The sequence below is a fragment of the Taudactylus pleione genome, unplaced genomic scaffold (genome assembly GCF_031769625.1).
Source record: "Taudactylus pleione unplaced genomic scaffold, aTauple2 ptg000047l, whole genome shotgun sequence".
Taxonomy (NCBI): domain Eukaryota; kingdom Metazoa; phylum Chordata; class Amphibia; order Anura; family Myobatrachidae; genus Taudactylus; species Taudactylus pleione.
This window is the reverse complement of record NW_028284449.1, coordinates 4,401,001-4,415,369: the sequence shown is the minus strand read 5'-3', so window position 1 is coordinate 4,415,369 and position 14,369 is coordinate 4,401,001.

Here is a 14,369-nt window from a genome sequence, read left to right as displayed (position 1 = left end):
CCACCAGACTTAATGGAGCGCAGCAGATCATGGTTTATGGACTCATTATCAGCTCTTTGTGAGAAGGTCATTGTCTGATTATTCCCCATCACTTCCCAACTCCCGGGTTTATTGGGGTTGGTTATGTTTAGACACAAAAGTGATCTATCTACTTGGAATTGATAGAATTTGAAATGAGGTGGTTTGGATGAGAGGAATTTTCCATCCAATGTTTTCCCTTTTTGTAATTCTAAAATCTCCGTGATATTCAGCGGAAATGTCACCAACCCTACGTTATGTTGTCCCTGGGGCACATGTGAACACACCCAACAATCTGTTTGATTTAACACTTTGCCTACCATGCTATGATAATCCTCTAGAGGATACCCACCCCAGTACGGATTATATTTAGGTTGGCACCGTTGGATACAGTTCTCATCAACTACGGACCCACAAAGCTCACAAATACAGGAATCTTCAGGCGATAACCCTCCACACCTTCCCCGAGTATCCGGAATGACAGCTCTTTTAGCAATAACAGTACTAAGATTGGAAAGGCACTCCCCTGATTGGCATTGCACTCCTCCTGATTCCACTCCATCAGCACTGCCATCAGCTCCCGTTTCCTCAATCGGTCCCCCATCAGACACTGGATATCCCCGGACTGACCAGGATGGTGAACACTAAAAGAGAATATGAAAATGAACAAAGCAGGCCCGTCCATTATCACAACAAGACCTGCAAATTTCTCTCAGTTCAGGTATCTTACTACGACCTTTTCAATCCTCCCGGAACAAGCTCGCGAGCGACAGATCCACGCTATCAGCTTTGTCTCCGACTTGTTTCTCTACCGGTTGATTGACCTTTTTGCAGTGAGTGGAATGGACCCAGGTATCTCTCTCGGCCACCTTCAAAGATGTAGTACTCGTCAGCAGCACCTGGTACGGACCTTCCCACCGGTCAGTCAAACAACCTGAACGCAAGAAATTTCTGATCATTACATATTCTCCTGGTTCAACATCATGACAGTTTGTTTCAGGCATATCATTAGACAACAATTTCAGTTTCTGCTGCTGTTGCTTTAACTGCTTACTCATTGATATAAGATACTTCACAGTTACCTCGTTGTTACCCTTTAGATCTTCCTGTGGACTTATAATCAACTGAGGTTGTCTACCGAACAATATTTCAAATGGGGACAGATTCAGAGGAGGTCTAGGAGTGGTCCTTATGCTATGTAGGACCAAAGGTAACGCTTCTGGCCATCCTAGTCCAGTCTCTGCCATGATTTTACTTAGCTTATTTTTAATAGTCCCGTTCATCCTCTCTACCTTGGCACTGGCTTGCGGTCGGTAGGGGGTGTGAAGTCGGCTATTAATACCCATCAGCTTACACATATTTAGAAAAACATCCCCTTTGAAATGAGAACCCCTGTCACTCTCGATGATTTTAGGGATACCGTACCTGCATACAAATTCCTGAACTATTTTCTTAGCAGTAAACGCAGCAGTATTAGTGGCCGCTGGGTAGGCCTCAACCCAGTTAGAAAATACGTCTGTGCACACTAATACATACTTAAGGTTCCTGCAGGGTGGTAATTGGATGAAATCAATTTCTATCACCTGGAAAGGTCCATCAGTCGGTGGAATGTGGGACGGTTCGGTAGGGATCGCTTTCCCTATGTTCTTTCTCAAGCAGGTCAGAGAGAACATTGCTATCTTCTCTGCTTGTGAAGAAAAACCTGGTGCGCACCAGTATGCCCTCACCAACTTGCACATACCCTGTTTACCTAGATGAGTCAGACCGTGTGCTGCCTCAGCCAGGCTGGGGTAATATGCCTTGGGGGCTACTGGCTTACCATGTCCATCCCTCCAGAGCCCAGAAGACTATTGCCCACACCCCTTGGACTTCCAAATGGATTTTTCCTGAATTGAACACAAATTTTGCATCTCAATTAATTTCAGCATATCAATAGTTTGAAATGACATTGTTTCAGTTGGAGAAAACATTTTTAACCCTGCTGCCCATTTTGCAGCTTCGTCAGCTCTGTTGTTGCCCAGTGACACCGGGTCATCCTCACATGTGTGGGCTTTGCATTTAATTACTGCCACTGCTTTGGGCAGTTGGATTGCTTCTAAAGATGTTTTATGTGTCGGGAATGTGCAACTGGTGTGCCTGCTGCTGTCATAAAGTAGACACCATAGAGCCCCAAAATCATGCACCACCCCGAACGCGTACCTCAAGTCAATGTAAATGTTAGCAGATTTGCCTGCTGCCAGTTCACATGCTCTAGTCAGTGCTACTAACTCTGCCACCTGGGCTGAGTGAGGAGGACCGAGACTTTTAGCTTCTATGGTGTCTGTGTCATTTACAACAGCATAACCTGTACATAATTCACGTGTCTGTTTGTCTATGACAACTCCCATCTGTATAAAAAGTTACATCCACATTCTCTAAAGGTGTGTCATGTATGTCAGGTCTAGCAGTAAAGGTCTGATTCAGATATGTCATACAATCGTGCGTGTCATTATGTCTGCCGAACTCACCTCCCGCCAGCAACTCCTCTCCTTCCACCCTTTGTACATCATGTTGTACATATGGTAGGTATGTTGCTGGATTCAGCGTACTGCAACATTTAACTGTAATATTTGCAGGAGCGATTAAAGCTAGTTCCCATTTAGTGAACCTAGCCGAGGAGACTTGTCTGGTTTGAGCTGAGTTCAACAGAGCAGATACAGCATGGGGAGTGTAGACAATCATATCATGGCCCAATACTACGTCCGCACTTTTACTCACCAATAAAGCGGTAGCTGCTACACTTCTCAAACAGGTGGGGAGTGATCTTGCTACCGTGTCCAATTGGGCACTGTAGTATGCTACGGGCCTACTGGCATCACCATGTTTTTGTGTAAGGACACCTGCAGCACAACCATCGGCTTCCGTACAATACTAATCAAAAGGTTTTTCATAATCAGGTATTCCCAATGCAGGAGCTCTTGTCAGACTATCCTTAAGATTAAGGAAAGCCTGTTCTAATTCCTCTGTGTATATGACACGATCGGGCTTTGAGGAAGAGACTAATTCCTGTAAAGGTAAGGCCAAAATAGAAAAACCTGGTATCCACATTCTACAGTATCCACACATTCCCAAGAAGGTACGAATTTGCTGTTGATTCTGCGGCAGTGTCATGTTTTGTATGGCCTGGATTCTATCTGTTGTAAGGTGTCGTAACCCCTGGGTTAGGCAGTGTCCCAAATATTTTACTCTGGATTGGCACGGCTGTAGTTTTTCCTTAGCCACCTTGTGTCCTGTTTGTGAGAGATGAAGTAACAAAAGTTTAGTATCATTCAAACATGACATAAACGAGTTAGAACATAGCAATAAATCGTCCACATATTGAATTAGAACAGATCCATTGGTAGGTTGAAAAGATTGTAAACAGTCGTGCAATGCCTGGGAGAAGATACTGGGGCTGTCTATGAAACCTTGGGGTAATCGTGTCCATGTGTATTGTAAACCTCTATATTTAAATGTGAATAGATACTGACAGTCAGGATGGAGAGGCACAGAGAAGAAAGCAGAACAGAGGGCAATGACAGTGAAATGGGTTGCATTTGGTGGGATTTGCATCAAAATGACAGCTGGATTCGGCACTATGGGGAATTGGCTCTCTACTACCTTATTAACACCTCTAAGGTCTTGTACCAGCCTATAACCCTTCCCACCACTCTTCTTCACTGGAAAGATGGGACTGTTGGCTACACTAGCTGTACGAACTAAAATTCCCTGTTGCAATAATTGCTCAATTATTGGAAAAACCCCTAATTCTACCTCCTGCTTTAGTGGGTACTGGGGAATTTTTGGAGCTTGCCTTCCGCTTTTTAAATTTACCATTACTGGGCTTACGTTTGCCATTAATTCAGTGTCCTGTCCATCTTTAGTCCAAAGGGAATCTGGAATTAGGGACATTTCATCTATTTGTGATGGAGTTTCATTTAAAACGGTAGAGTGATACATTATCCTTTGAGGAGTGTCACATATCCCGCACCTCGTATACCATTCTCTCTGGGATATCTAAAAATACACCATCAGGGGTGCAATATATAACACATCCCATTTTACATATCAAGTCTCTGCCCAGTAGGTTAGTAGGAGCCGCAGCAGCCAGGAGAAAAGAATGCCTGGTATGCAATGGCCCAATAGTAACCTCTTTGGACTTTGCTAAAGGATAATGTTCCACTATACCTGTTACACCCATTGTTGGTACTGTCTCGTTGGTCACCTGCAAATTAATGGGAGATTTTATCACCGACCTGGTCGCCCCTGTGTCTACAAGAAAAGGATATTCAGTACCAGCTACATCAACCATCATGACCGGTTCTTCCCTAGTACTTCCCGTTAACCTGACCATCTGTAGACTATGACCTGACCCCTAGCGTTGGCTACCATTCTCCAATAAAGCATTTATGGCTACAATTGGAGCTGGTGCCTGCTGAACATTTGCTGGCCTCTGTGCATATCCCTTATGGGGATATCTAAGTCTTCCCTGATGTGAGATCCCTACTCCTTTTACTGTACAGTTTCTACTTAAGTGTCCTGTTTGTTTACAGTTAAAACATGTTCGTGTTTCGGGTGAAGACGTGGTGTTGTGAGGTTTGCGCAGGGGGCAAAGGTGGCGGATATGGGTAAGGATAGGGAGGGTAAGAGTATTGTGGGGGATAAGAGGTTGGTGGATAGCCTGGGACCTGTGGTTGTATCGGGTTAGCGGGATAGAGTTGTGTTTGTTGAGTGGGGTTAGTGAGAGCACATACTTGTTCAGAAGTGAGTGTGTGTGCGCAAGTGCAAGTGTGTCTATTGGCTGTGGTGTTACCATCATTCCCTCCAGAGCTTGTATACTGACAGCCATTAGTTTTTCGCTCTGGGCTTCTCTCTTTTTGGAGATGTTTTTATCATGTTCAATAGCGGTTTCTATGAGGGTATCTATTGTAAGTCTCCGCCAGCCAGGCTGTGAGTCTGAACCCGAGTTTTTAAACTCTCTTTCAGACCGTCCACAAGTAGCGTAACTATCATTCCCTTGTGGTGAGTGTTATCTTTGATATCTTCTATCCCAGTGCACTGGGTGATAACCTGCAGAGCCCGATCGCAGTAATCTTCTGCAGTCTCACTCTCTTTTTGTTTAATGGTGAAAATTTTGTTCCAGTTAACTACTACTGGAAAATATATACCCAATTGAGTTACCTTGGTTTACTTGGTCTGTTAAGGGAACGTCACCATCCAATACACAATCCGTGATAAATTTTGTCATGTCGGTATTGCGTGGCAGACAGGCCCTTAACACCACACGCCAATCTTTATTAGTGGTCTCATGTGAACTACCCAAATTTCTCAAAAATCTTTGACATTTGGCTAATTCCTTTTTGGGATCGGGGAAATCATTTATGATGGAATTTAGTTCTGCTCTTGTCCAAGGACAATGCATTACTACTTTCCTTGTGGGCACTACACCGCTCGCATCTGCATTTCCATTTGGAACAGTTATTGTCCGAATGGGATGCAGACCTTTAGCGCTGCTACCTTTGACCTGGTTACCTGGCTGGGGGTTTAACCTACTGCTGCTACGTATAGTATGAACAACTTCCTATACGGGTGCAGAGGGCATTAACACTTCCCTTGCTGTTACCGATGGAGATGGCGGCACCACTCGTGATTGTGGTGATGCAGCATCTATCATTTGCACAGCATGGGAAATGGCAGACATTACAATAGGCTCATCATCCACATCATAAACATTTTCTTTATAGTTGAGGGTACAAGTTGCTTGTTACATTTTTATGGGTATTTTTGGTTACTGTACTTGCACCTCCATCCACATAAGGTGGGGGAGGTGAGTGTGAACTGCTGGCAATACTCTCCACGATGCTACCTTGTCGCACGTGCGCGCCATTTTGCGGCTCGCCCGTATTGCAATTTAGCGTCGCGGATGTATTTTCTGACAATGTGCTCGTGACGCTAGTTTGCGTCATTTGCACATTAAGCCACGCATCCCCTTCATGCTGCCACAGTTTTAAACATTCAAAATATTTAACCTTTTTCTCTCGGGAGCGCATCAAACTGATGTGATCCCAGACATTATCTAACACATTTTTATCAAAACTACCAATTCTGGGAAACGGTCTAACACTCTTTCTCGTCATATTAAACCATAAATCACAGTACCTTATTGCATAAGTACCGTACTTAGTATGCATGATACGACGGGCCGATCTGATCGGCGCCTCCATTAGCAGCACATCATTGCCTAACATTTATACTGTTTGCGTGGCTCCCATTCTGAGACAACTCCTACACTTTTCAATAAAGATTTAAACCGGTGAAAGACAATCAAAACACTTTCACTTACCTGTGGACGATTTAAGTCGGCGGCGCCCCCACACCTGGATAAGATTTAGTAAGGCAACTTCCACACCTGGATAAGATTTGAAAAAGGCAACTTCCACACCCGGATAAGATTTAGTAAGGCGACTTCCACACCTATGAGAGTTTATATGTCGGCTACTCTCACGCACCTCTCTACAACAAAGACAACATGTACACCTGCTACTGTGTATAGAACGGTAAAGCTGCTTACCGAGCGGCTAGACTAATCCTTGCACCTAGCCATTAAGGATCATACGATACCCTTAACTTTGTTCAACAAATATTCACTGTTACACTTTTCCTGCGCAGAAAAATACACGTTAACCCAGATATTGGTAATAGAAAAAAATGAAAACCTCAATGGCTTTGTTCAAACACGTGGCAGCACAACCGGAAGTACGTATACGCTATTGTGCGACCAGTCGCATACACAATAATGCGACTACCCCACAACCGTATAATGGCTTTTTAACTGCGTACGCAAAAGTGCGTCTTGGCTATGCGCAAATCTGCGACTTAGCCGCGTACTCAGTACTGCGACACCCCTTTAAACGTAAGGTTCTATCAACAGAGGAAAACAAACTTTTTCCTCTCTTGTCCCTGGATTCTAGTCAGCTTCCTTGATTCACACGGAAACGGATAGTGATCTTTCAGCACAAAGCGGTTGCAGGCAAACCCTGCATGTGGCCACTCCACCCTTTGCTGAAATATCGCTGACCGTATGTGCCGTGTGAGCAGGTAAGTGACTTCACTACGAGCCCCCAACTAACGATACTGGATCAGAACCTCTATACACACCTTCCTATACCTTCTAATGTCCTGCCTATACTTTCTAAGGATGACCCTAATTTGCGTATGCAGTCATACCATAAATAAAGACTATGGGGTATATTCAATTGGCCGCGAGAAAAGCCAAAAATCCGCACCTGCGATATATTTCCTGCAGGTGCAGGTTTTTCGCTATTAGGTGCGTGTTTTTTTTATAAAAAACACGCGCCGGGAGGTTTTTTTTTGCGCACCTCCTGAGCAAGCGTGATTTTTCCAGAAATCAATGTTCTTAGGAAGAATCACGTGTACTTGCTCTGACAAACACCCCCTCCCCAAAGGACTAATTAAGCAATTGGAAGTATCCAATTAGCTTAATTAGTCCTTAATTACTCACCTTCCGAAGCGCTGTCTTCTCATCTTCTGCATCCAGCGTCGGGAGCCGGCTCTTCTGCAGCAGCGGTGAGTATGTCAGTGTGTGTGCTGTATGTAAGTGGGTATGAGTGACTGTGGTGTGTGTGTGCCCCCCCCCGAATGGGCGCTGGGAGAACTACATCTCCCAGCAGCCCTTGCTCCTCCCATCAGCCCCCGGGACTCCCAGCAGCCCCCTCTCCAGTAAGAAGAGAGAGGGGAGGCCGCCGGGAGCCGCGGAGACCCGGACAGGCAAGTGACTTTTTTTTTTTTTTAATTTACGCGGCGCGTGGTTTTCAGTGATGAAAACACCGCGCCCACTGTTTTTTTAATTGAATCCCGCAGGTATCGGGAGCGCGCATACCCACAGGATTTCGAAATTGGCCGTGAGGGGCGCGAGGTTTTTCCTCGCAAAACCTCGCGGCCAATTGAATATACCCCTTTGACGTGGAATCTGTGGTTCCAAAGCACAAGTGATATTCAGGTAAAAGTTCAGACAGTTACACGCAATTGATCAAGACACAATTTAGGCGCAAAAGGAAATTATACAGACCCAAGTACAGTATACATACGCAGGTGCTTCCGGACCCAGAGATAGGCTTCAGCAAGATACCCCTCGTCATTCAGCACGAAGACTGAAAATCAGCATTCGTGCACTCATATTTATACCCCCCCAGAATATACAGGACAATAGGGAAGTCTGTTGCTGATATCATTGGTTCTCAGGGGTGAAGCATCTGTTACAGCACATTTAACAGGCTGGTTCAAACAGACTCTCCCTGCCTCTAACAGCTGGGGGTCTTCCTCTTCACGCCTCCGGCAGCAACAGTTGTTTCTAAAATATACCTTTTGTTGCTTGTAGGCTCTGCGATCCATAACTCGGGAATGCATGATGCGATCTCCCCACCGATAACACCGGAATACTGTGAAAAGAGTACGCATCAGTACAAGACCAAACACGACTGGATTAGCATGTATAATACCTTAGTTATCAAATATCTTTATTTCTCAGCATTTAAACTAACTGAACCTACTTAAATCATACACTTTAAAGCTTATTGAACCTTATGTGTGAATACGTAATGTGTGGGTATCCAGGGTTTGATATGGGACGCTAGTTAACTTGGGGCAGATGCGTGTGCATAAAGCTAATAAAACAGCGGTTTCATACAAAGTCCTATGCATTCGCTAATATGTGACAAGTTAACAGCGCTATTGTATGTATTAATGTGCGTATGGGAAATGATGAAAAATGCATGGTGCTATTAGTATTATCGCCACATGTACTAAAATGTGAGTTTACCTAAAATGGCGCTTAGGCAGCCATTCGCAAAATGGCGTCTTGCGATCTCATTTTCAAGCTGGCGTCCTGCAGCCATTCACAAGATGGCGTCGCTGCAATTACATTTTAAACTGAACTTGTCTCAGCCAATTATTCAGCTTCGACACTACCTACTCTCATACCTACCTTACTCTCATACCTACCTTACTCTCATACCTACCTACTCTCATACCTAAATTACTCTCATACCTACCTTACTCTCGTACCTACCTACTCTCATACCTACCTTACTCTCATACCTACCTACTCCCATACCTACTCCTATACCTACCTACTCTCATACCTACTCATACCTACCTACTCTCATAGCTACCTACTCTCATACCTACCTACTCTCATACCTACTCCCATACCTACCTACTCTCATACCTACTCTCATACCTACCTTACTCTCATACCTACCTACTCTCATACCTACCTTACTCTCATACCTACCTACTCTCATACCTACCTTACTCTCATACCTACCTACTCGCATACCTACCTTACTTTTATACCTACTTACTTGCATACCTACCTTACTCCCATACCTTCTCATACCTACCTACTCGCATACCTTACTCCCATACCTTCTCATACCTACCTACTCTCATACCTTACTCCCATACCTACCTACTCTCATACCTTACTGTCATACCTTACTCTCCTATACCTACACCTATTACTCCCATACCTACTCCTATTACTCCCATACCTTACTCCCATACCTACCTTACTCTCATACCTTATTCTCCTATACCTACTCCTATTACTCCCATACCTTACTCCCATACCTACCTTCCTCTCATACCTTGCTGTCATACCTTACTCTCCTATACCTACTCCTTTCTACTTTAGGGTCCATAGGGGGTCCACAGGGTTGACATTGGGGTATAGCTGGATCTGAATCCACGAGCACCACGCAGTTATTTCTTTAGCTGCTCCCAGGATGAACTTGGGTCCATACTCCCCTATACCCCGAGCCACAGGCACCTCAGTTTGAGTTGGTGCCCAGCCGGAGTCGGTTCACCCTGTGCAGGGGGGCTGTTAGGGTTTTTATTTTTTTAATGGCTCTTTAGTGGCAGCGAAGGGCTGTATATACAGACGCCCACGCTGCCGCTCTTATTCCCTGCTGGCGCCACGACGCCAGTATCGCACTGGGGATCGTGGCGGGAGGCCAGAGTCCGTACTAGCCGGACTCTGGGGACCTCCCTGGACTGCTGCCGGAGACGCCGGGGACAAGGTAAGCTGCGAGTCGCCGATTAGCGGCGGCTTGCGGATCTTGCCAGAAATGCAGTCCTTTGCCCCCGGTTCTAGGGGACAAACCGGGGGCTGCTAGCGGTGGCAGCGGGCTCCCCCTCTGCAGAGGAATACCCCTTGAGACCACTAGACCACCAGGGATTTCAATGGCAAGTGGGAAGCCGGCAGCCCTGGGGTTAATAGCAAGCCAGGGGAGGAAGCCTTCCCTGTTTAGCGGCTCCTCCCCTCAGCTCAGCGAGCCTTTCAGCACATAGTCTGGCATCGCTGAGCTGCAGTTACTCGGCCACTCCTCCTCTGAGGTCTCTGGGGGCCATTTTCTATGTGGTAGCGCAGATCTCTCAGGGAGCACGCGAACCGGTCCCCCTGTGTACCTCTCCCCCGATCAGGAGCGCTATAGCCCTCCCAGACACTGAATCTAGGAGGTTGATTGTAGTGGAAAGGTGCAGTGAGTATATCTTCCTGCATGGTATGTGACTTTTGCTAGTGCTGCCTGTCTGTGCTAATTTCTACTTACTGTCAGCCTATACCTATCCCTTTACTTCTCCTACAAGCCCTACAGGTGTGTGGGGGAGGGGCGTTTCTACAGACCTCACCTATATAAATCACGTATTTGTGAGGTCCGTCACATACAGTTGTGTGCTACACTACCATATTGTGGGTTGTTGTTCAGCACACTGGTGAGTGCGCTTGATTCGGCTCTGTTGCCAGATATATTTATTTATATAATATATTTTGTCATGTCGGACGAGGAGATTGAGCACTCCGTGGCTCCGGTGTTGGTCTCCTGCGGACGCTGTTCTGCAGGAGTGGACAGGGAGGATTTGTCTCAGGATGGCCTGTGTAGACGGTGCCAGGTGGTTCCTGGCCCATCAAAACCTCCTACAACGCAGGAACCACCATGGGCGATGTTTTCTCAGGTGCTGGTGTCTATTGCGGACCGTCTGTCGGTCCCGACTGCGGTTCCTGCTAGGGTGTTGCCCCAGCCGGCCGTCCCCCATTCCCCGGGTGTCCCGCAAGTATTGCGCAGCCCCCCCGGGTCTCAGTCTGTTGATCCTTATGCGGGGTTGCCTATGTATATACAGGCTTCCCCTGTGACTCAGCAGTCTGTGGTGCCCTTCCAGGCCCCTGTGGCGGCTCCTCCACCCTGTGTGTATGTGCTCTCCAACTCCGTACAAAATTTGGTGGCCGCGTCTTCGGCTTTTCAGTCAATGTTGCAGACTGACATGCCTTCTAGGGCGTCAAAACGCACACTAATGCCGCGGGCGGCTCATGTATCGGACTCAGAGGGGTCCTCAGATGATGGGGAGGTTCCTGATGACGCTGACTCAGACACATTGGTCCAGGAGGTGGATACCAAGTCGTCCATTAATGTGCGAGCATTGGTTAGGGCGGTGCAAGCCATTCTCCTAATAGAGGATGAGGCACCAGCTCCTAAGTCGCAGTATCCTAGTTTTAAAAAAACTAAGGTGGCTTCTGCTGTGTTTCCCCTGCCTGATCAGTTGACGGATCATATGGCGGTGGCTTGGCAGGCGCCCAGTAAGAGATTCCTACCTCAGAAGCAGTTGGCTTCTAATTACCCTTTTCCTGAGGCACATTGTAAAAAATGGGAAACTCCACCGACGGTGGATTCTCATGTCACCCGTTTAATACGGAGCGCTACTTTGCCATTACCGTCTATATCCTCGCTGAAGGATCCCACGGACAGGAAAGTTGAGACTTGCTTAAAGTCCATTTATTCCCTCTCAGGGGCAGTGGCCTGACCGTCCATGGCCATCTCCTGGGTGGCCAAGGCCATTGAGGGATGGGCCAACGCATTGGAGGATACCTTTCCGGACGACGCTCCGGATGTCCAGAGGGCATTGTTGGGACAGATGAGGGACGCTGCTTCCTACATTGGAGAAGCCTCTTTGGATGCTAGTCTGCTGACTTCTCGAGTATCGGCTGCAGCAGTGTCTGCCCGCCGATCCTTATGGCTGAGATCCTGGAGAGCGGACTCCGATTCAAAGAAGGGCCTGGAGGCCTTACCTTTCAATGGGGAATTACTATTTGGTCCGGACTTGGACAAAATAGTGGATACCCTGGCTAAATCCAAGTCAGCTTTCCTCCCTTCAGCGGCAACGCCTGGCAAGGTCCGGAGCTCGGCTTTTCGTTCCTTTCGGGTTCAGGGTAAGACAAAAGGTCAGTCATTCCCGAGACAGTCGGTGGCTAAGACCACCTCTAAACCCAAGAAGCCTGGAGTGGTCGGCGCCCTTCTTCCAAGCAGGAAGATAAACCTGCGGCCTGATGGGACGGGCCTCCCTCTGGGGGACCTCAGAGTGGGAGGCCGACTTCTCTAATTCACCCAGTCTTGGCACAATACCACCACGGATGCCTGGGTTCGAGAAGTTGTCTCTCAGGGGTACGCCCTGTCTTTTCGGGTCAGGCCGCCCCGCCAGTTTTTTTGCACGAGTCCTTCTCTGGACAAGACCAAAGCTTCCCAGATTCAGGTGGCTGTACAATCCTTGCTACAAGCAGGGGTCATTGTTCCCGTTCTGCAGTCTCAATGTGGGACGGGTACTATTCTACTCTGTTTCTGGTACAGAAGCCCAATGGTTCTCATCGCTCTATCCTGAATTTGAAGTCTCTGAACAAATACCTCAGGGTTCCCAAGTTCAGGATGGAAACGTTACGTTCCATCATTCTGGCGATGGAACCCAGGGATTATATGGTCAGAGGTGTCTCAGATCCTGGCTTGGGCGGAGCGCCACCTTCCAGCGATCTCGGCAGTCTTCATCCCGGGAGTCCTCAATTGGGAGGCAGACTTCCTCAGCTGTCACGGCGTGCATCCCGGGGAATGGTCGCTTCACCCAGAGGTGTTTCAACTTCTCATGGACAGATGGGGACTGCCGGAATTGGACCTGATGGCCTCTCGTCACAATTACAAGTTACCCGTGTACGGCTCAAGGACGCAGGCGCAAGCCTGGTGGACGTGCTGTCGGTGAAATGGACATTTCACCTAGCTTATCTGTTCCCTCCGATCTCCCTGCTCCCTCGGGTACTAAGAAAAATCAAACAGGACGGGGGCACGTTTCTGCTGGTGGCTCCAGCGTGGCCCAGACGTCCTTGGTACTCCGATCTCAGGAGCTTGTCCGTCGACACTCCGTTACTTCTACCTCAGCATCGGGACCTGCTGTCTCAGGGGCCTTGCCTTTTCCCAGATCTGGGTCGGCTGTCTTTGACGGCGTGGCTCTTGAGACAGCCATCTTAAGGTCCCGGGGCTTTTCAAGATCTCTCATCGGTACTATGCTTAGGGCGCGTAAATCCGCCTCTGCACGGATTTACCACAGAGTGTGGCACACTTATTTTCAGTGGTGTGAGTCCAGAAACTTTGATCCTCAGGTGTTCAGGGTTTCTAGGATTTTGGCATTTCTGCAGTCAGGTCTTGACCTGGGCTTACGTCTTGCTTCCCTGAAGGTTCATGTATCGGCTCTGTCGTTGTGGTTCCAACGTACAATCGCTACACTGCCTGACGTTCATACCTTTTTCCAGGGTATTCATAGAATCCAGCCTCCCTTTGTGCCTCCAGTGGCTCCGTGGGACTTGGCGGTGGTTCTTCGGGTCCTGCAGGGACCTCCTTTTGAACCTCTTTAGTCGGTTGACCTCAAGTGGTTAACACTTAAGACTGTGTTTCTCCTGGCAATTGCTTCGGCCAGGAGAGTATCTGAGTTGGGGGCACTTTCCTGTAGTCCCCCCTTCTTAATTTTTCACCAGGACAGAGCAGTGCTTCGCACTCATCCTGAGTTTTTGCCTAAAGTTGTCTCTAAGTTCCACATCAATCAGGAACTGGTGGTGCCAGCTTTTCAGTCACCTGATCTTTCAGCTGGTGAGGCTTCGTTGGACGTTGTCCGTGCTCTAAGAATTTATGTTGTTCGGACTGCTTCTGTTAGAAGGTCCGATTCGTTGTTTGTTCTGTTATTAGGGAGGCTTATGTACAGGAAGGTTTACCTGTTCCAGCCTCTGTTAAGGCTCATTCCACTCGGTTTGTGGGTCCTTCTTGGGCTGCTAGACGTGGTGCCTCCGCTGTTCAGCTGTGCAAGGCAACCACTTGGTCTTCCATTCAGACGTTTGAGGTTTAATGCTTTTGACACCTTTGCCTCTCAGGATGCATCCTTTGGGCGCAGGATTCTCCTTTCTGCACAGGAGCGTCCCCGCCCTTAGTTGAACTGCTTTGGGACAT